This window comes from Amblyomma mixtum, chromosome 4 (assembly GCF_055824585.1).
Source record: "Amblyomma mixtum isolate Tamu chromosome 4, ASM5582458v1, whole genome shotgun sequence".
Taxonomy (NCBI): Eukaryota; Metazoa; Arthropoda; class Arachnida; order Ixodida; family Ixodidae; genus Amblyomma; species Amblyomma mixtum.
In genome coordinates, this window is record NC_143015.1 from 130,108,505 (window position 1) to 130,130,724 (window position 22,220).

Genomic DNA, 22,220 nt, shown 5'->3' on the forward strand with positions numbered 1-22,220 from the left:
CTCTATATTCCATATTGGTTGTTTTATTGGCCGTTTGTGACTTTTTCTCATCTAATGTTTACGTCTACTAATAAGGGTTTTATGCATACTGATAACCATCACCATGCTCTGGGTCCTCCCTTTACTTATATGTTAATCTTAAGAAATTGTAGAAAAAGCTGCAATTGAAACACGGGCTTCGAATGCTTCAACGGACACGTACTTACATGTACACGAAAATAACCAGATTAATGGTTCCTTTCTTCGTGGAAATATCCAGTCTGTATATGAAAATGCGAGGGCAACCACGCGTTCAGCTTAATGCGTTCCGAGCGCACTTAAACGACGACCCCTCGCTGGCATTTAACTCCGTCCACGTTGGGCTTTTTGCTTCACCGATGGGGGTTCGACCATGATCACGTCGTTTCGTAAACACGTTATGCGCGCCGAGGGAGCTGCTTTGCCTGGCGAAGGATATGGTTTCTGGCCCAGATCGACGCGCAACAACTCAGGAACAGGCGCCATTCAAGCAAACAAAAGAGACACAATAAAAGGAAAAAAGAAAGGATCAACAATATTCGGAGTCGGTTCACGTGCATACAGCGGGGATATTGAATCCTGTGCGCAAGAAAACAACATTCTTTCCTCCAATCTTTCGCGGGGCTCCGAAAGAAAAAAAAGAACAAAAAAAAACGTGTCCGGAGCAACCCTGGCTGCACGCAGGAAAAGCCATTAATGAAGGCACCCTAGCGGGCAGTTACGAAAGATGCTCCGAGGGCCTTCACAGCTCAAAGAACTCAAAGCTACGGCGGAAGCGAACAAGCCTGAGAGAAAAAAAAAAACAATTTGCCGGGACGAATCTGTGAAGGATTCCAATTCCCATGTGATCTCATCTCGCCTTTAGACGGATAGAAGAAAAGAACCGACTGGCAAGATAAATGGCGAGCAGATAAATGAGAAAGATACAAGCGGTGCTTTTAGACTTCGCCGTCGCCTCGCGACCTCCATGCGGTTGATTCTGCAGACTTCTAATCTCTCGATATTAAAGCTTCTAAGTTTCGTGAGCGTAGCGGAAATTAAGCAGGAACAGTGCCAGCTTATCCATGGCAGCTTGCTGAAGCGTACTTTTCAGATTGTTGCACAAACTTTCCCTAAAATTATCTTAAGGTTTCATTCCTTTGCGTTTCTGGCAAAGTTGTCATTGATCTCGCTAAAAAACCGGGACTGCAGAATGCACGCTGAGGCACAGTAAATTTATAACAAAAAGAGCCTCTGAGCAGTTGGGGCGCCTAGAACGGGCAATCGAACTTCTGGGCAGGCTAAGGTGCAGCGTAGCAGGCGCAGCAGGGAGCGGCAGAAAGTTATGAGGGCGGATGAAATTAAGAAATTTGCGGGGAGAGGGTGGCCGCATCCGGCACAAGAAAGGGTTAATTGGAGAGACATGGGAGAGGCCTTTGCCCTGCAGTGGGCGTAGTCAGGATGATAACGAACGAACGAACGAACGAACGAACGAACGAACGAACGAACGAACGAATGAATGAATGAATGAATGAATGAATGAATGAATGAATGAATGAATGAATGAATGAACGAATAATGAATGAATGAATGAATGAATGAATGAATGAATGAATGTGAAGATAAAATGATTGAGAAAATGCTACTCTAGCGACCTAGATCCGAGGAGGCGGGTGAGTGGAGACTCCACTGATGTCTCCTGGGAAGTAGCGCGCAGGTATGTCACGTAAGGGAAATAAGAATTGTCAAGCTTGGGTAATGACAGCTTGCGCTGGTATGATGACAGCGAGTTCTTTGAATCTTTGATCCGGACGTTACCTATATATCACGTTATCTACGGAGCTCTTTTGCTAACTTGCTGTTTCGCCACTAAGGTCAAGTTGTAATCATCGTACACAGTGATCCTGTCATAATCCCGCACAGTAGGGAAAAATGTGACCTGAAAGTCAACCTACCTGTCGTTCGTTTCGTCGCCGAGTCAAATATGCAAGGTAAAGCTGGTCCCCAGCGTTCCCGTACGAACGGCGTGCTGTAGTAAGTCGGGAGTCGAAGAAGCGTCTAATCCACTTTCACGGACCAGGTAGTTGGGAGCTAACACAGGCGGCAGGCCGTACTGAACAGCACCTAGGCGAACAGACGCGTATATATAGTCTGCATGGCTGGCTCGGCTTGAGTGGTGATGCATGGTACGCGTGCGGTTTGTATAATGACAACGTGCATCTCCCACGGTACACGAGGATGCTCGACATGTGATCAATAATGTAAGAACGGGGAGTGCCGAGAGCGGGACACTTACAAAAGACAGCCACGCCCCCGCACGAGCAAAAAAGGTCCTCGTGCCGGTTTTGTAAGGCTCGAGGGGTATTAGAGGGTTGCATGTCAAGGGTGCGCCCTTTGCGGCGCTTCTTAATTCTCTCACGTGCAGAATGATGTCTCGCTGCGTGTGTGCCTCCCGATATAGACAGTGGCGAGCCAGGTTATTTCACGTGATCGTTACATTATGGGCAGTATGTAGAAAATCACTGTGCAGTATTTCTTCTCACATTATGCAACTCCAGAAATTACTCCTACCTCCCATAAGAACATCGCGTCGCCTCTTCAATTCCCTGAGTGTTCAGCGTTTACATGGTTCTGCAATAGCCTTCAATAAATCATTTCTACCTACAGCAATAGAAAATTGGAACCAGTTACCAGACCACATTGTAAACAAGCGTGACGCTAGTAAATTTAGAGACGCACTAATCGAACATTACAGCAAATGAAAAAACAACCTCATGCTTTGATTTTTACGATTTATTTTTCTTGTTACTATTCCCTCCTTTACCCTATCCGTCACCATGTATTGATTAGAACTGCATCTTAACATTTCACAGTGTATTCCAGTTCTTTTTTCTTTTTTTTCTTCTTGCATTGCGTTGTGTTGGATTTTACTGTATTAACATTGTTATTCTCTTTACTTTGTATTTCAACTGTTCCCCCCCTCCCTTATGTAATGCCCGAAAAGGGCCTTTAAGGGTACAATGAATAAATGAATGAATTAATTATTAATTAATTAATTAATTAATTAATAAAATGTTTTTATCTCTACCAGGCTTGTTCAAGAGGAAGGTAATTCGACTTTAAAAAATGCTGCTGAAATAAACACCTCACTCAAATACTGCTCACTCTGTTCAAATAAACACCGCCTGTGTTGAGGGGCGAGTGGTCCGCAAGAACGCTAGCTACGTTCAGTTAATTAATTAATTTATTTCGCATACCCTCAATTGCCGAAGCATTGTAGATGTGAGTGGGTTACAAAAAGCCAAAACAGAACATGAAAGCGGCACGTATATAATACAAAATATAAAATAAATCTTATCACCTGAAAGGTTAAAAAGCGAGAAAACGAATATAATTGCACTAGAAAAATAGGTAGAAAAGCGAAACAAGACATGAATAACAATAACAAGAAAACGGGAAATGGAAGAAAGCCATTAATAAACACTTAGGTGACATCCCAAAAATGATTGAACAATGCTTGCCTGAAAAGAGCGTAATCTGATATACATGCGGTCTCTGCGAAAGGTGGTTCTAGTCTTTAGATGTGCTGAATAATAAAGAATGAATAATAAAGAATGAATAATGAAAGGTATTAGTGTGGCAATTAGGAAGAGAAACCTTGTGACAATAGTCGAGACGTGAGGAGCAGTAACTAGGCGACATGATGAATTCACGATGCACAGACTCATGGCAGTAAATTTTATGAAACAAGCAAATGCGAAAAATTTTATGGCGGAAAGACAGACACGGCCAACCGACATTAGACCTCATTAACGTTATGCTGGCTGTTCGGTTATAATTAGAAAGTACAAATCGATTAGCATTATTCTGCACCATTTCAACAGCATGAGATAAAGTGTTTTGATAGGAGTCCCAGATGGAGGCAGCATATTCAAGGTTGGGTCGGATGAGGGCGTTATAAAGAAGCTTTAATGAAGTAGGGGCTTTACTGAAATTGCGTCTTAAGTATCCTAAGGTGCGATTGGCATTGCTAATAATGTGGTCAGTGTGAGCTTTCTAGTTTAGTGTGGAAGAAATGGTTAGGCCATCTGTATGAAGACACAGACTCAAGTGGAGTGTTGTTAAGTGTGTACACCGATGTACAATCACCTTGTCGAGAGACATGCATTATTTTACATTTATTAATGTTTAGTTTCATGGGCCCGTTTGCTCACCAAAGAGCAATGTTACTCAAATCGGACTGAAGTATTAGTTTGTCATCATCATCAGAAATATACCATTTTTAAAGTGTAATTTAATTTAAAACACATTTTAGAAATCCTTTTAACCTATTAATATATCTACCTTATGATTGACGTTAAAGAAAACATTTGTCAAATTATGCGCGTAGTTTTGCGCAGCTAACTTTTCGGCGCCTGCTTGAAGATGATCTAACTTTTGGGACTTGCTGGGCCACATTCATGGATTAATGCAGGTAAAAAATTCTGCCTGTACCCAGGTAGACGACAAATGATTGTTTACAGAAAATCCATCATTCATCACTAGAAACCTCGGTGTTTTGGCAAATGAAATATAAAGGAGGGGAGAATTTTCTGCGCACGAATTGTCTCAGGTGACCTCGATATTACACCTTGATATTTAACTCTTTAGGATGTTATGCACACAACTGCGTTGCAGGTGAGCTCGCAGGTTTTCTGAAAGATTGCTACATCAAGCAGCGAATAATTTGTTTGGTTTGGTTTATGGCTGGTTTATTGTGGTTTAACGTCCCAAAGCCACTCAGGCTATGAGGGACGCCGTAGTGAAGGGCTCCGAAAATTTCGACCACCTGGGGTTCTTTAACGTGCACTGACATCGCACAGTACACGGGGCTCTAGAATTTCGCCTCCATCGAAATTCGGCCGCAGCGGCCGGGATCGCACCCGCGTCTTTCGGGCCAGCAGCCGAGCGCCGTAACCACTGAGCCACAGCGGCAGGGCGAATAATTTGTTTCAGGTGAATTTAGCATCATTTATGTCATAAATAGAGCAGTTTCATTATTCCAGCTAGTGAGCGCAGAAATGTTATTTGACAAAACAGTCACCCTGGTACCACATCATCCACCATTTTCACGCACACAGGCCCTCGTTCCTTTATATTTTAATTTTTTTTTTCGTTTTCTGAACCATTGCCGTCATTCCCTGCTCCGAACGGTAACACAATTGCTTGGTCTCTCTTGGGTTAATTTGAGAAATCTTGTCGTTTCGATGTTACAGTTTTCCGCTATTGTGCCAGTTTGTACAAAAGTTTGTATATGCTTCTAGGAATAGACCTTAGATTGTTTACTTTCTAACGCCAACGAAATGGCTTTCTTCAGGCCTGGGTGTGATATTCAAGGGGAACAATATTTTGTTTTTAATCGGATTTACGAGCGGCACATGGTAGGATCAACCAAGGCTATCCCCGGAGAGCTTCTGCTCAAACGATGCACCCTACCTCACCCCCCCCTCCCCCCCTTTCTCCAGCACCTGCCACTTCCCTAACAAGCCGCAGCACACGATAGCGGGGCATTCAAACTCACTATATTGTAGTGTGCAACGCCAAAAAGAACACCAGCGCAGAGACGAAAACCTGCGGCGGACCCTCAGTGGTTCGAGCGCGCGCACGAGAGCCAATAACTTCTTCCTCTTCTAGTGCATGCTCTACTTCTGTGTCTTCGAATGCATGTATCACTGCCCCCCTCTTCTGCAGCATCGACACGATGCGGCTAAGAGAGAAAAGTCAGCGAAAGGGTAGAGCACAGCTGCAGTGGACCGCAGTTCAGTCAGGTAGCCGGTCGTAGTAAGGCTTCATGCGAACAACGTGTACGACTTCAGCTCGGTGCGACCGGCGCGATGAACAAGCTGTCGGGACGGGAGCAACTGCATAAGTCACATCACTGATGCGGCGCACTACTTCGTAAGGGCCGAAGTATCGGCGCAGCAGCTTTTCAGAGAGCCCGCGGCGACGAACAGGTATCCAAATCCACACAAGGTCGCCGGGCGCATAACTGACGAAACGGCGCCCAAAGTTGTACCTAGCGGCGTCAGTCTCCTGTTGACGGTGGATTCGCAAGCGGGCCAGTTGACGCGCTTCCTCAGCACGCTGAACGAAGGTATCTACGTCGAGGTCAGTGTCAGAGTCGCAGTAAGGGTCGACGGGCAACATAGCATCCAACGGAGTGGTCACCTGGCGACCGAAGACAAGCTGAAAGGGGGTCAGTCGGGTTGTTTCCTGCAGGGCGGTGTTGTACGCAAACGTTACGTACGGCAGAATGGTGTCCCAAGTTCGATGCTCGACATCAACGTACATTGGTAGCATGTCGGCTAGTGTGCGGTTGAGTCGCTCAACCAACCCGTTTGTCTGCGGGTGATACGCCGTAGCACGTCGATGGCTCGTGTGCGTCAGAGTCATCACGGACTGAGTTGAGCGGGCCGTGAAAGCAGTTCCGCGGTCTGTAACAAAACGTCGGGTGCTCCATGACGCAAGACAATGTTGTGGACGAAGAACTGCGCCACTTCAGCAGCAGTGCCTTTGGCAAGAGACGTGGTCTCAGTGTACCATGTGAGGTAGTCAGTCGCAACGACTATCCAACGCTTTCCAGACGAAGACTTCGGAAATGGACCAAGGAGGTCCATGCCCACTTGTTGGAAAGGGGTCTTCGGTGGATCGACGGGGTGAAGAAATCCGGCTGGTTTCAATGGAGGAGTCTTCCGACGTTGGCATTCACGGCACGTTTTTACGTAGGCCCGCACCGATGGGAGTAACCTGGGCCAATAATACTTTTGTCGAATCCGTGCGAGTGTACGGCTGACTCCAAGGTGGCCGGCGGATGGTGCATCATGACAGGCACTCAAGATCTCAGACCGCAGCTGTGATGGTACGACAAGTAGAAACACTTCTTCGCTGTTGGCAAAGTTGCGCTTGTAGAGAACACCAGACCGTACAGTGAAGGTGTGAAGCCCTCGAAGAAAAACACGCGGAATGGGAGCTTCACTGCCTTCGAGGTAATCGATGATCGGCGCCAACTCCGAGTCCGCCCTCTGAAGCTGCGCCATTTGGGTGGTACTAACAGAGCCCAGGAAAGGAAAATCATCGGTGGTTTCTTCGGCATTGATTGGGATAGGCGCGCGCAACAGACAATCCGCGATGCTTACGGCCAGACTTGTAAACTACTGTTAAGTCGTATTCTTGCAAGCGTAAGCTCCATCTAGCCAAGCGTCCTGAGGGGTCTTTGAGGCTCGCCAGCCAGCATAAGGAGTGGCGGTCGCTTACCACACGGAAGGGTCGTCCGTAGAGGTACGGTCGGAATTTGCAGATGGCCCATATCACTGCCAGACATTCTTTCTCCGTCGTAGAATAATTGGTCTCGGAGCGCGTAAGTGTTCGACTAGCATAACTGATCACCCGTTCTGCACCATCTTGCCACTGGATCAGCACTGCACCAAGGCCAACATTGCTGGCGTCAGTGTGGATGTCCGTGGCAGCATGCTCGTCGAAATGGCCGAGTATCGGAGTGCTTTGCAGACGGCTGCGAAGCTCGATAAATGCAGCCTCTTCGTCGGTCCCCCACAGGAATGGCGTGTCGTCACGGGTCAGTGCGTTCAGCGGTACCGCGATTTTCGAGAAATCTTGAATAAAGCGCCTATAATAGGAGCACAGGCCCAAAAACCGGCGAACGGCCTTCTTGTCAGTTGGGCGTGGAAAACCTGAGACGGCAGCGGTCATGTCAGGGTCCGGGCGAACACCTTGTGCGCTGACAACGTGACCAAGAAAGCGATGTTCCTCAAAGCCAAAATGGCATTTCTCGGCTTTGATGGTGAGTTGCGCGGATTTGAGCCCGTGTAGCACAATGCGCAACCGCTCCAAGTGTTGGTCAGAGGTGGTCGAAAATATAACGACATCGTCCAGGTGCACCAAGCAGGACTGCCATTTCAAGCCGGAGAGAACAGTGTCCATCATGCGTTGGAACGTGGCCGGTGCTGAGCACAGACCAAATGGAAGCACTTTAAACTCATAGAGGCCGTCAGGCGTCACGAAAGCAGTCTTCTCCCGGTCTCGCTCGTCCACTTCGATTTGCCAGTACCCGCTTTTAAGATCTAATGACGAGAAGTATCGGGCATTCCGCAATCGGTCGAGCGCGTCATCTATCCTGGGCAGCGGGTAAACGTCCTTTTTGGTCACGTTGTTAAGTTTCCTGTAGTCCACGCAGAAACGCAGAGTATTGTCCTTTTTTTTTTCACAAGAACCACGGGCGGTGCCCACGGACTGGTGGACGGTTGAATGACATCGTCTGCAAGCATCTCGGCAACCTGATTCTGAATGGCTTCTCTCTCCACCGGGGAAACACGATATGGGCGCTGGCAGACGGGTCGCGTAGTCTCGTCAGTGATGATACGATGCTTGGCGAGTGGAGTTCGGCCGACCTTCGAGCACTAAGCGAAACAGTCCGCAAAGTCTGCCAAGAGGTCCGACAAAAGATCCCTCTGAACCGACGGCAGGGCAGGATTTATTCTGACTGACTGAAGAACGTGATGTGGGCCAGCATGCTCCGGAGTGGGTCCTCCCACGGTGCACAAACCTGGAACCTCAGCAGCGTCGTGGAGGAAGGCAATAGCCATGCCTTTGGCCAGGTGCTGATATTCGTTGGCAAAGTTATTCAGGAGGACGTGGGTGCGGCCGTCACGTAGTTGGACGAGACCTCTTGCAACGGCAAGTCCCCGCTTAAGCAGCAGTGGGCTATGGCTGTCCGCTAGGCCCTCGAAGTCGTGAAAGAGGTCATTCCGCACGAGCACCAGAACACTGCACCGCGGCGGCACCGTAACGTCGTTCTCGACAATGCGCAGGGCGTTGCTGCAGGTATCGCGGGATTCAAAGCGCGCCACAGCCTGTTTGGTCGAGAACGTTACACGTGCCTCCTGAAAGTCAATCACAGCGCCGTTGGACTGCAGGAAGTCGATCCCCAGAATCAAGTCTCTGGAACACTCGGGGAGTACGACAAATTCACCAACGTACGTGAAACCACTAATCCCAACTCTAGCCGTGCACTTGCCCACAGGGGAAATTAGGTGGCCACCAGCGGTGCGAATGGGGGTCCCCGTCCACGGTGTCAGAACTTTCTTAAGTTCTCCAGCAAATACACGGCTCATAACAGAATAATCAGCACCGGTATCGAGAAGCGCGGTAATCTCAGTGCCATCAATTGTCACACGCAAATCGGATGCAGCGTATCTGATACTGTCGCTGCCTCTCTCTGTCCGGGTATCGTCGGCTCGAGGGTTCCGCGATGGAGGATCTTGACACGTCCCGACGTCAGCGGCCTTGCCTCCAGAGGTCGCTGGTGTTAGTTTTCCCGACGCGGACTCAGCGAGCGACGGCCAGCAGAGCTATTCTGGCGGCCAGGGCTGGAAGAGCTATAACGGAGAGGCGAAGGGGAACGGGCCTCGCGCCTTCCAGAGTAGGTAGGGTTCTGGCGTGCCCATAGATGCTGCGCAATCTCATGCGGTCGTTCGCCGTTCTGAGGGCAGGGTGCGTCGGGATGGAAACCGCGAAGGCCCACTTGGCGGTACGGACATGCTCGGTAGAGGTGACCGGGCTCCCCACAGTGGTAGCACAGAGGCCTGCGGTCCGGTGTACGCCACAAATCCGACTTGCGAGGACGTGGCCCAGCTGTAGCAGATGCGGTTGCGGAATATGCGGCGATGTTACTCACGGCGGTCGTCGGGGCCATACCGTAGCCAGGCACGCTTGCGTGACATGTGCCGATGTTGCTCACGCCAGGCGTTCGGGTAATGGGACCGTAGCCTGTCGTGCGACGTACAACGGATGCGTACGTGGGTCTGTCATCGAACCGGGACGGCGCTTCGAGGACAGGAGGTGCCTGCGCAGCCTGTCGCACCTCGTCCCTGACGACTTCAGTCAGTGCTGCCAGCGGCGCAGGTGCAACCTGGGGCAGATGGATCCGTTGGAGTTCCTCCCGGACAACTGAGCGAATCAGTTCGCGCAAGGTGTCTGCGCTGCCGCCGAGACACGAGGAAAAGCCTTCGGGCACCATGCAGTTGATGTCCCGGTTGTACTGGCGGGCCCGTTGTTGCAGCGTCGTCTCCATCGTGGTCGCCTCGGTTAGAAATTCCGCCACCGTGCGGGGTGGGCTGCGCACGAGGCCCGCGAACAGCTCCTCTCATTGACAGCATTGCTCATTGCTCATATTGTCATTGACAACAACACGCAATGCACAAGGAACAACCGCGTCCAGACCATGGCAAATACTTCGTGGGCTGTACTAATAATGTTCACCCATTCTGAGACAATGCACAGAGTGAGTTGAAACCTCTTTCAGCAAGTTCCTGGCGAATATCTTTGCTTGAAATAGCTCTGTTTTGAGGTCGAACTGGCTAACTCCAACATTGCCGCTCCTGCGGAATGGTAAGTTTTCATTTATTTATTTATTTTTCTATTTATCAAACTATCCCCCCTCCACCCCCCCCCCCCCCTCCTGCCCCTGTTGAGGGCATTAAATGAGACAGAGATGTGGGAGCGTACGCTACACAACATGACCTGTGCATGGGCATACACTACACCAGGCTATTATGACCGGAAGGCTTGAAAAACTCCTCATTAATTTAAGTAAAAAGAATACGTGACACTGAGGAAAATAAAATTAATGGAAGTAACGAGAGCTCTAGAGTTTCTTCAAATATACATTGAAATATATTCAAACCTGTCGAAAGAAAAAACAGAAAGGTCCCAAAGTTAAGCACAGTAGTGGGACCTCTTACATTACAACGCAAAAAAATAAAATAAAAGTAAGTCATTACAAGCTTTAACGTGAAAGGAGTATGAAGTATTAATTATTGGTATGAAAACTTGACAAAGAAAAAGAAAAAAAGAACATGTTTTAAAGTATATAGTTTCAGCAGAAATTCAATAAAAAATATGCAAGAAGAAATATTTAGAAAGCATGAATGAAAAAAAGAATACAGCGGTCAGTTACAATGGAGAGCCAGTTCCAAGAAAAACACCACCAAGCCCTGACTGAGCACGTTGAAGCTGTTTGGATAACAGCGCGGGACCTGAAACAGCATTAAAGTCATTTGCTCTCTCTCTTTCCCTCTCTTTCGGTCATTTTCATATAGCGGGCGTTATCCTGTTGTCTTAAATGCGCCCCAGTTAGAGGGCGTCTTTTATGTTATTTCAAGACCAGATGACTATAAAAAAATACGGTCGCTAAAACGAGGCCCGCAAATCGCACAAGTGGAGTGGATTGTGAAATCCGCTGGAGTCACTTCTCGTTCGCAGCTCCCAAAGCGGCTTAACTCCGAGATTAAAAAAAAAAAAAGGATTGTAGAAATCTGGTCCTATTCCTTCGCCCTTTTTTCATGTAGTAAAGAAAATAATCCAGACAATCTATCCTAGTCCCGCGATTTCAAATATCCTCCTATGTCGACGTCATTGCCGAAGATGACTCATGCTTCGCAAGGCCCAAAGAAGATCAGCCTAAGATGTTCTTCGCCTGTGACCGCGCCGTTAGCGCACTGAGCGAGCTAATCTTGCACTGGAGTGACGGAGTCTTTTCACACCCAAAGCCTCTTTTTCCAGGCACTTTTTTTTTGTGTGTGTGTGCCAACAAGCTGTAAGTATGTCTTTATAAGAGTTACGACAGACTTTGGCGAGCCCTCAGACTTTGGCGAGCCCCTCAGAGACGCTTAACGCGACGTCACGACACGTGCTCGTACACACGCTGACGTTAGAAACGTCAGAAGAGCGTAGTGTTTTCTTTTTCTTTTTTTTGGGGGGGGAGGGGGACAAATTATTAACCGGGGCACGTTCCAAGGCGGGCGCCGAGGCCATGGGTTGACCGATTTAGTACGCACGGTGAAAAATGCTGTCAGAAGCAGCTGTCTTCAGGTACCGCTTACTATAGAAGGATTCCATTTGTGTATAGTGAAGTAGCTTAACGACCTTTGGCGGCGTGATCGCGTTCAATACGATTAAGGTTTCTAAGTAAGGTTTAAGCACGCAGAAGTGAGTACTGGTAGGCGCCAGAATTTTCCGAACCGTTGACCTCATTTCGACGGCGTACGTTTTTGTTAAGCTTCTGTGGTAAGCTGATTTTCAATGGAGGTAGAAAAAAAACAGAAGCTAGTACGTGAATAGCTGTCTGTGCTCTGACCGACACGCTCGTCCCACGTAAAATCATTTTTCATCTGCAAAAGAACCAAATTGACGGTTTGTTGTGCCGCGATAATGTATAAGGTCATTCGTCGGGAAAGACATTTGTGGTTGATTGAGTACGAAGAACTTATTCGTGTTTGCTCTGAGACCGATTGACTTTTCTTCAGAGCTTCGGTCTAGTTAAATATGCGGAGTTTACTCTGACAGAAGAAAGCTGAACGCCAGCCTTAATCAGTTTTAATTAAATAGCGGTGGTTTAAGAATTCTAAAAGTAAACATGCCCCGATGTCACCCTTCAAGAACACTGTTTTTTCAGCCTTAAAGATAAATACAACGCCATGAAGTTTGTCGCACACTTGAAAACGATGGCATTCTGGTGCGGTCTGTGTCCACGTAGCAGCCTGACACTTCTGTTCATCTGTTCACCTCTTCTGCACTCGAATATTTTTGCAGAATTAAAATGAAAATTTGTTTTAGAGGTGAAAGGCACAGCAAGAGTCTCATTCATTCGGGGACCTAGGGACGGAAGGAATCAGGAACCTCACACACGGTGAGCATCATCTGGGCACCCGCTCATTCCTCCCTTCCAGGCAACGAATCCGCCCACAACACCGCCCGAGAGCTAGCGTACCGGGCAAAGGGGAGAAGCCGGGGGCGGCAGTGGCTCTCAGAAGGATGTACTGACCGTGTACCAGGAACTTACGCAAGCCTACCGTCTGGCCCGCAAACAATATCCTGCCGGCCACAAAACCCTAACTAAAGCCCAAGAAAACACCTGGCGCCGCTTACAGACAAATACGTACCCTCATCCCACAATTTACTCGCACATTTACCCAGACAAGTTCACAGGTACATGTACATTCTGTCCCCAGCCAGCCAACCTCACGCATATGATGTGGGGTTGCTCAAATCTTCCCAAACGACATAGCAACATTGAAAATATGGAGCAGTGGGAGGCACTGATGCGCAGCTCAGATCCAGCCGTCCAAGTGGCGGCATGCAAGTGGGCTGCGGAAGCCGCAGGGGCTCAAGGGCTCCCGTCTGCCTGTTCCCATCACTCTTCCCTTTTAAATTTGCGCACAAATAAAGTCTTAAACAACAAAAACAACAACAACAACCGAAAGAAAGAAGAAAGAAAGAGAGGTGCCGTAGTGGAGGGCTCCGGAAAAATTTCGAACTCATGTGGTTCTTCAACGGGCAGTGACAACGTGAGCACACGAGTGTGTTCACATTTCGCTTCCATCTAAACTCAGGTGCAGAGCCTGCAGTCCAACCCACGTCCTCCGACTAAGATTTTTAAATACGGCATGTCCTAACCGGAGTTCCCGTAGAAAGAAGAAGAAAGAAGGGAGGAGGAAAATCACTGTGCCTGTGGCGCGAAACCGTTCCCCCCTCTTCACGCGGTGCGCTTAGCTTTGGTAGGAGGATTAAGAAGCTCCTTGCTATTGTTATTCACAGGTGTTGCTTTGTGAACTATGTTTTATGTTGAATGCTGTAGCTACGCCCTGTGGTGTATTATATCGTCCATACTTGGTGCTAGCCTCCGCTGCTAGGCGAAACCGGTGGCTGTACCTGGCACTGATATCCCCTGAAATGTTCATGTCAGAAAAAAATGAATGAACGAGATGGAGCGGGGGAGGGGGGGGGGGGGGGGGGGGGGGGGGAATGGCCAGTCATATGAGCGGCGTTTTGAGAAGTGTGATGATCAGGCAACCAAATGATCAGGGGAAACCCCCAAGGTGGAGTAGATTTGTAATAAGGGAGTTAATCACTCATTGACGTCCACCCAAGCGCAGCCATACGGCTACAAATGAAAGCTATACAGCTTTCTCAGAAACTTCGCAGTTAAAGGAAAATTCGTAACGGTCCGGGGTTCGAACCCGGGACCACCGGTTTACCGGAGCAGTCACTCTACCAATTGAGCTAACCGGAGCGGCAAGCTTATGGTAGGGTGAGAGCGAATTCATCAGTAACTCGAAGTGGGAACAATGTTGACCTTCGAGTTATTGATCAATTCGCTCTCGCCCTACCATAAGCTTGCCGTCCCGGTTAGCTCACTTGGTAGAGTGACTGCTCTGGTGAACCGGTGGTCCCTGGTTTGAACCCAGGACCAAGACGAATTTTTCTTTAAGTGCGAAGTTTCTGAGACAGCTGTATAGCTTTCCTTTATAGACGTATGGCTGCGCTTGGGTGGACGTCAATGAGTAATTAACTCACTTATTATGATCAGGCGATTTGAGAAGTGTGACCAAATCGCGTGATCATCGGCACAGTAGAAAGCAGCCTGTCAAGATCGCTATCATTTATGGATGAGGGGGAGGCAGAGTGGGTATGGCAGAAATAAATAAATAGCAAGGAGTGTCAAATGAAAACGCCTAAACCCGTTTCAGCAAGAGGCTGGTCTGATAATCTTTCAGCTATTCTTGCCGTCGTATCCTTTTAGAGGCTGTATTTGCCTTATCTAGTAAGGCATTGGCTGTTGACCTAAGATCTTAGCGTATCAGCATTGTCCAAGCTCTCTCCAGCTCGACTGCGTAGCCAGTGCACGCGTCGCTCATGCTGTTCTTGTCATTGGAAGCTCCTCTCTTGTGCAGGAATACCTTGATGTGCCGAACCTACCAGCATCTCACTACTTCAGTGTTGTTGCAAACCATAACCGAAAATTACCTTAAACACACCCAAAAATCCGTATTTCTGGCTCTTTTTTCTTGCACCACAGTGAAAAGTCCAGTAATTTAAAAAGAAAGAACAAAATTCCGCCACCCTAAACTTCCTGAAAACTAATAAAAATTCCCCATGTCGCCAAATTTTACTCCAAAACGACTCTTCCAAAGGGAAAATTCCTCGAATGGAACATCACTGCGAAACGTCCGCAGTTTACCTACAGGGATAACTGTCTTTTCTTCTTAATTTCGTTTTTTTTTCATCCTCGGTTTTCTGTCGTCTCCACTTTCCACAGAAAACTGGAAGGACTTTCGCCTAACCTTTGTGCAGAGCAGTGGCCGTCAAAGTTGTATCTTTCCTGGATGAGTACAAAACTTCCGCCAGGGCGTTGATGCATTATACCACGAAATGTGGTTGCAATGCTGGATAGCGTAAATTAAGTCTTGAAACGAATCAGGAAGAAAAATAACTTTGAACGTTTGCTTGCAGTCCCACGTACGCATCCTTCTCCCATTGGTAAAATTCGAGGTAAAATTCCTCGAATGGAACATCACTGCGAAACGTCCGCAGTTTACCTACGGGGATAACTGTCTTTTCTTCTTTATTTCGTTTTTTCCATCCTCGGTTTTCTGTCGTCTCCACTTTCCACAGAAAACTGGAAGGACTTTCGCCTAGCCTTTGTGCAGAGCAGTGGTCGTCGAAGTTGTATCTTTCCTGGAGGACACAAAACTTCCGCCCGGGCGTGGATGCATTATACTACGAAATGAGGTTGCAATTCTGGGTAGCGTAAAATGAGCCTTAAAACGAATCAGGAAGAAAAATCGCTTTGAACATTTGCTTGCAGTCCCACGTTCACAGCCTTCTCCCATTGCGGTGACTGCGTCAACACGTCTCTCTGCTGGTCGAGGACAGTCGTTCACCCCGCGACCTAATCTAGTTCCGTACAGAGAAGACATGCAGGTACCGTGTGGAACTACCCGCGGCGTACTCTTTGCTTAGTCCGTTCATAGCTTCAACTCTTCGCGTGTCCCTGACCTGAGCACTGGTAAAATTAACGGTGTGCCCGCATGTGGACGCTGCAGACCCACTAAAGAAGGAACGTCCGCAAACGAGAGCACCTGTGACAAATGGGAACGCACATTGGCTGGCTAGATGCACGTAACACTGAAGGACGGCAAATATGAAGAAAAAAGAAACAAAGTGATACAGTAAAACTGGCCGCAATCACGGGGACGGAGCACTAGTATATACCAGGTGTTTCGGGGAAGCTGATCGCTAATTATTAAACAGGCTTTTTGACGTAAAGGGAAGCTTTGTATGGCTTAATATTATCTGTATCGGCGGACGTCAGTAGACAGGCGAATCATGTTAACTCGTAAGGAGAAGAACTAAAATCCAATATTTAACTCTCGAACTATTACCGATATGCACTTGATTGCAGTTAGAGATTTGTAGCCTTCTGTTAGTAATAGCCATAATAGTTTTTAGAATTTGCAAAACACGATCACCCTAACCGCTGCGGCTCGACAAAATTGGGCTAGATCATGGAAAATTACATGCGCTTACGAAAACCATTCAGGCAAAGCAAGCTCTCTAGCGCACGTAACTAATCGAAATAGCCAGGTAGAGCCTCAGCGCCCAGAGTAATCGCGTTTCCGAAATTCTAGAAACTGATATCCTTATTACTAACGGCCGGCTACAGATTTCTAACAGCAATCAGGTGCCTATCGGTAATAGTTAAAAAGTTAATTAATAGACCTTATTTAATCACTTTAGTATTTGGCGTGATTCTTTTGTTTTTCGACGTCAGCCAGCACTGGTATTACTATGCTGCAAAAAGCTTCTGTTTCCCTCAAAAACCGTATTTTTTTAAAAATTATTGGTCAGCTTCCCTGAGACATCTGGTAGAGCAAGCTGCTTTTTAAGCCCGCAAGAAAAAAACATCAAGTACAAAACTCTGGCCAATATACCTTATCGCAAGAGGTATATGAAAGCGGCATCTGGGGTATCATCGAGAATGCCACGGCTTAACGCAGGTTTTAAGCCCGCTCAATAACCAAGGGCACCGCTCAAGGTTGCCGGCAGTGAATGTGCATTGACACTAATTAGAGCGAAACTGTAAAAATAGTGACCTCGTATATGATAACGCAGCTGTCGAAACAATCGAAGTATCCCACCAGGCAATGTAGTATGTGCTTATACCGCTAAACACTTCGCATAATGCGGCAGTGTGTTCGAACTTGCGTGCAGTGAAACGACCTTTTAGCTCCACTCTCTAATAAACGAAGTACCACAACACTGTGTTTGAACTCCCGCACCCGGCAATTTTCGTTTGGTCATAAAGAAAAAAAGACCGCAGCTTTAATCCCGCACCAAATAACAAAGCGAGAAGTGCAAGCTGCTCTGAGCCGCGCAAATACGAAAACGTGCGTCAGCAGACCGCGGAAGTCGAAAAGGTCGCGGCTGAAAAAAAACAAAATGGCTCGGAACGACCCACTCCGTACGCCGAAATACTACGCGTGACGCGCCACACTGCAAAGGCGGACATTTTTAGTAGCAACCGGCTTGGGTGCCTGCTATAAATAAGTTAATATGACGCTCTTCCGAGCTATTGTGGCCTTAGTCTTGGGATTGCTTCCATTTAAAGCCTTTGTCACGTGACTGCATGCTTGCTGTGCTTGCTGCATGCTTGTGTGTGTTTCACGTGTGCGCTGCTGATAAGAAAAGTAAACGTTAATGTGCATAGAAACGAGGTAAGGTCACGCGGATAAAAGGTTGGTCGTAATCAGTACTGGAAACGTTCCCAGGATGTCAGATGTAAGCGACTCAATTATTTCATAATTAGATGAGCCTAGAAGATATTTATTTGCACTTCTCGATTTGCTAAAGGTTGCGGCATCGGTGCAGGATGTGATACCGCCGGCAGCTGTTATTGAAGATGCCTTTGCCCTTAACTATAGGGTGCTCCGTGCCCTGGATGTACCGAGCTCGAATTCTCCGAGAGGAATGGGCAGTTCGAAAGGAGACTTCCCAGAATCTCTAAAAATGACTTAAGGGCCCTGACCTACCCTCCGCACGGTGACATTGGCCACTGGATACTCTTCTGGGTGCTTCCTGGAGTGGTGACAAAGGACTGCTAATTCACGACCTGTGCCACATATGGTCTGGTTTAATAATGATTTAAGACCTTACTGTTTTAGAGAAATTGCCGCAAGTACTCCACAAGGCCGGTCGCACATGTCGCTTAAAACAACATCAAGTTTGTCTTGAGGACAATTAAACGGCACAGCAATACCCTACGTAAAGAGCCATCGCTTTCTGGGAGTAATTATCAACCGAAATCTATCATGGACTCCTCATATCTCACACATGAAAAAGAGACTGACAGCGATTTCTCGCGTTCTCGCCTTTCTTGGGGGAAAGTCGTGGGGAGCGTCGGTGCGGTTGATGATGCAGCTCTACAACGCCTTATTCATGGGATTTCTTCGCTACAGCCTCCCTGTACTTGGAAACATTCGAAATACAAACAAACGAAGTCTGCAAAGTGTTCAAGCTCAAGCTCTCCGGACTTGCCTAGGATTGCCGAAATGTGCCTCTACGGCCTCATCTGTACTCATCGCCCAGGAGCATCGAATCCCTACCTACTTAACAGCTGACGCACTGAGGGCACATTTTCGACACATCTACCGGGTTCCCTCTCACCATCTTGCCAGTCTTCCTATTACCAGGCTGCACACATTGTTTACAGACATCATTGACGCACATCGTGCCATTCTGCCGTCCCAGTTTACACCCGCCTCTAGACCGTCCTCGCCACTTTGAAGTCTGCACAATCGCCGAGTGCTTCTTTCAATACCTGGAATCAGGAAGAAGAACGACTTATTGCTGATAGAACTAAAACAAGCCACCCTTGAATATTTACATGAGCACCATGCAAACCGGGTGCACATTTACACCGACGGCTCACTGAACCCTATCACTTCTTTTGGCTCCGTGGTCATACCCGCAAGGACTAAAGAAATCAGACTTAGGATAGCTCACCACACTTCTTCGACGGGTGCAGAACTCACTGCTCCTCGTGTCGCCATTGAACACATCAGTCAGCAGCGCCCTCAGCGGTGGTCTATTTTCACCGATTCCAAAGCTGCCCTCCAAGGGGCTCCATGGGCCGTGGAGCTCATTAACAACTGGTCGCAGGAATTCGGCAACTACATCACTCTGCCATCAATGCAGGACATGACATTATCTACCAATGGCTACCGGGGCACAGCGGCATAGCAGGCAGTCACCGCGCGGTTGAGGTCTCGTGAACTGCTCACGACGACGGCGATTTTGCGTCAATCCCCATTTCGAGATCAGACGCAGCGGGCAGGCTTTGCGCACTTGCGCGATTACCGCGTGGTATTCCGGCCAATTTTGCAATTCACGTTTAAAATCCTTGGACCCGGATCTGAAGCTCCGGCTTCCATCGGGCTTACCACGACGATAAGAAACTTTGCTGTGTCGCCTCTGGCTTGGTGTAGTTTTCACCAACCATTACTCTTTCTTAATTGGTATGTCTGATAGCCCTGCATGTGCCACCTGCGGGAATGACGGGACTATAACCCACATTGTTTGTGACTGCCCTGCCTACAGCGCCGAAAGGCAGTCTCATCAGCCGTGCGCTGCAGCGTCTAGATGCACGTCTACTTATGGAAATGTAGATTATCGGCCACTGAACGCGGCGATCGTCGGCGGTGAAGGCCTCCAAGGCACTGCTCCCCTTCTTGCGAACTTCTAGCCTGCATGATAGGCTGTGATTTCAACGAACAGTGACTTTTAGAGTGAGTTCAATTTTCTGCTACTCTCCTTTCTCTTTCTTTTTTTTTATTCCCTCACCCCCTTCCGGAACCCCGCGTAGTGTAGTGTTGTGTCCCCTTATTGCTTTTGTGTGTGTGCGCCCCCGCATCCTCCTCCTAACGACCACTCGCATCCTCCTCCTAACGACCACTCGCATCCTCCTCCTAACGACCACTTGCCCCTCGTCGCACGCTGTCGCCAGATGCCCCCCCATGGTGCGCCCCCGCATCCTCCTCCTGTTTTGGGAAGCCACTCCCTCCCGTGGACGCTTCTCCGCTCCCTCCTTTCTTCGGGCGGCCAGTTCGGCTCCTGCCTCGGTCGACGCTGGTCGCACCCTCATCGGCTTTAAATAAACGAAGTCTTAAAGTACCGTGTGCGTCTTTCGCTGCATTCAACACAGCGACCGGACACGACATGTAGCAAACCGATTATTCATCCGGTTAACCTCCCTGCCTTTTCTCTTATTCCTCCTCCTCCTTGAGCATAGCTATCTATTTCAAAGCGAGCAAGAGAACGGGTTGGTAATTATTCACCATAATGCTGCAGAGGAATAAATGGTGGACTGACACCAATGTCACCGGCCGTGGACATCTACACTGTGAGACGACAGGGATGAAATAACAAGCCGATGGTATGGCCGCTCCCTAGGGAAGAGGTAACGTGGACGGCTACTTCGAAAGTTTCGTGTTCTTTGCTGCGGCAAACTGAATAGACTTTAGCAAGAAACTTCGAAGCCTTTAGGCAACGCTAGGTAAGGTACGTAAACAACAACGCGGACAAATTGATTGTTGTGTGTTTGTTTGTTTATGGGGTTTAACGTCCCAAAGCGACTGAGGCTATGAGACGCCGTAGTGGAGGGCTCCGGAAATTTCGACCACCTGGGGTTCTTTAACGTGCACTGACATCGCGCAGTACACGGGCCTCGAATTTCTCCTCCAAAGAAATTCAACCGCCGCGGCCGGGATCGAACCCGCGTCTTTCGGGCCAGCAGCCGAGCACCATAGCCACTGAGCCACCGCGGCGGCTTGCGGACAAATTGAAGTCGGTCTTTTGCGACTGATCAGTGACCATGTTCTAAAGACGAAAAGGCTGTTTTTACTGAGAAAGTGCCTCTTCTAGCTTATACTAGCCAGAAGCAATAAAAAAGAGGGAAGATAGGTGTTTCCGCTACGGACCGTTTTCAGAAACAGCGGAAATGTTGTGTGCGGCTTTTGATTTTCGCTGACCTCTGTGGTTAAACACGGCCGCTCGCCTGTCCTTATAGCTGCGATCATCGAGTTCCGTGGACATGAAGTTCTGCTCAGCAGCTGGAAAAATCCTCGCACATCAACTTATATGCCTGAGCAATAAATAAACACTTTTTTTCTTTATTAAAAAACGGCAACACAGTCTCGAAAAGCACCTGTACCACATTTTACTAGAAAGAGAAGTGTTCTTAGTGGCCCTTCTTTGCGTGCAGCTGCGTAGTCGCCGTAGGGGCTCATGGCCTACTAGGGAGATTCCCCCAAAGATGCAGAACCAGAAAATACTCAGAACCAGTGAGTAACTGGGCGGACGACATCAGTTGACAGACAAAGGGGCAAAGCGAAGTTATCACATAGCCTAAAAACTGCGGAGTCTTTTTTATTCGTATATTTAAAGAAGAAAATGCGATGGAATTTAGGTTAGCTGCTGTGGCGTCTATAATAAGTGCCTAACGTGCTTGCAATTTCCCCACCAAAGCTCTGGTCGCAACCGTTTCCATATGGCATCCATGAGTCATCGCATTCTAAGATATCCGGCTACATTACATTGGATTTTTTTGCGATTGTACTAATCCGACCCAGTAATCCACATTGTCCCACCCACTAATTCCCGTTAATCCAGGCTGATCCGTTTTTGTGTTGGTCTACTTCCATTTTTTGGGAAGGGCGAGGGGGGAATTTTAGTATTTTCGATAGTTGGCCAACTTCCAAACTGTGGGGGTCCTCAGATTTTCAAACTTGGCGGTGCTCACTTATTTGTCAACCGGTGATCACGTGGTGTTGATGACGTCACGACACTGTCATGTGCATTCATAAATCCCGGGGTGTCCTCGTACCCCTACTCGCGCCGTGGTGCAGCGGTTTAGACCTGTTGGCAAGAGATAAGCGTTAAGAGCGGTTAAGATTTAAGCGATTAAGATGCTTTTCAAACCGGTGTAATTGTTCTCCTGATATTTAGAAATAAACAGAGCAGCCTGCCTGACGGCAAAAAAACTACCACAGATTGTTGACGAATATTTATAACCCTTGGTTTACTCACGGGGGTAGTATATGATGACGGGTCTCAACTCCGATTAAACGGGTTCGCTGATTTATTGAAGGCAAACGAACTTAAGCAGACATTTGCTCCATCTAGCACTCCGCATTCTAACGGCAGCATGCAACGCGTGGTGCAAACGACGAAAGAATTCCTACTGGAACATCTGTCCCACGATAAACGAAAAAAACAGCCCAAGGTCCCGCCCACACCACCTGTATAACTTTTATTTTTGCGTATCGAACAAT

General features: G+C 48.0%; 1 long non-coding RNA gene across 1 annotated transcript; it reads right to left on the minus strand.

Moving 5' to 3' along the window:
- Positions 1-1,918: 1,918 nt before the first annotated feature.
- LOC149348214 (uncharacterized) lies at positions 1,919-22,088 on the minus strand. Its single transcript, XR_016292234.1, has 3 exons — positions 21,976-22,088; positions 21,689-21,804; positions 1,919-2,121 (listed from the first exon to the last, which is right to left on the minus strand). It is a non-coding gene; the product is annotated as an uncharacterized LOC149348214 (long non-coding RNA).
- Between the last annotated feature and the right edge of the window lie 132 nt (positions 22,089-22,220).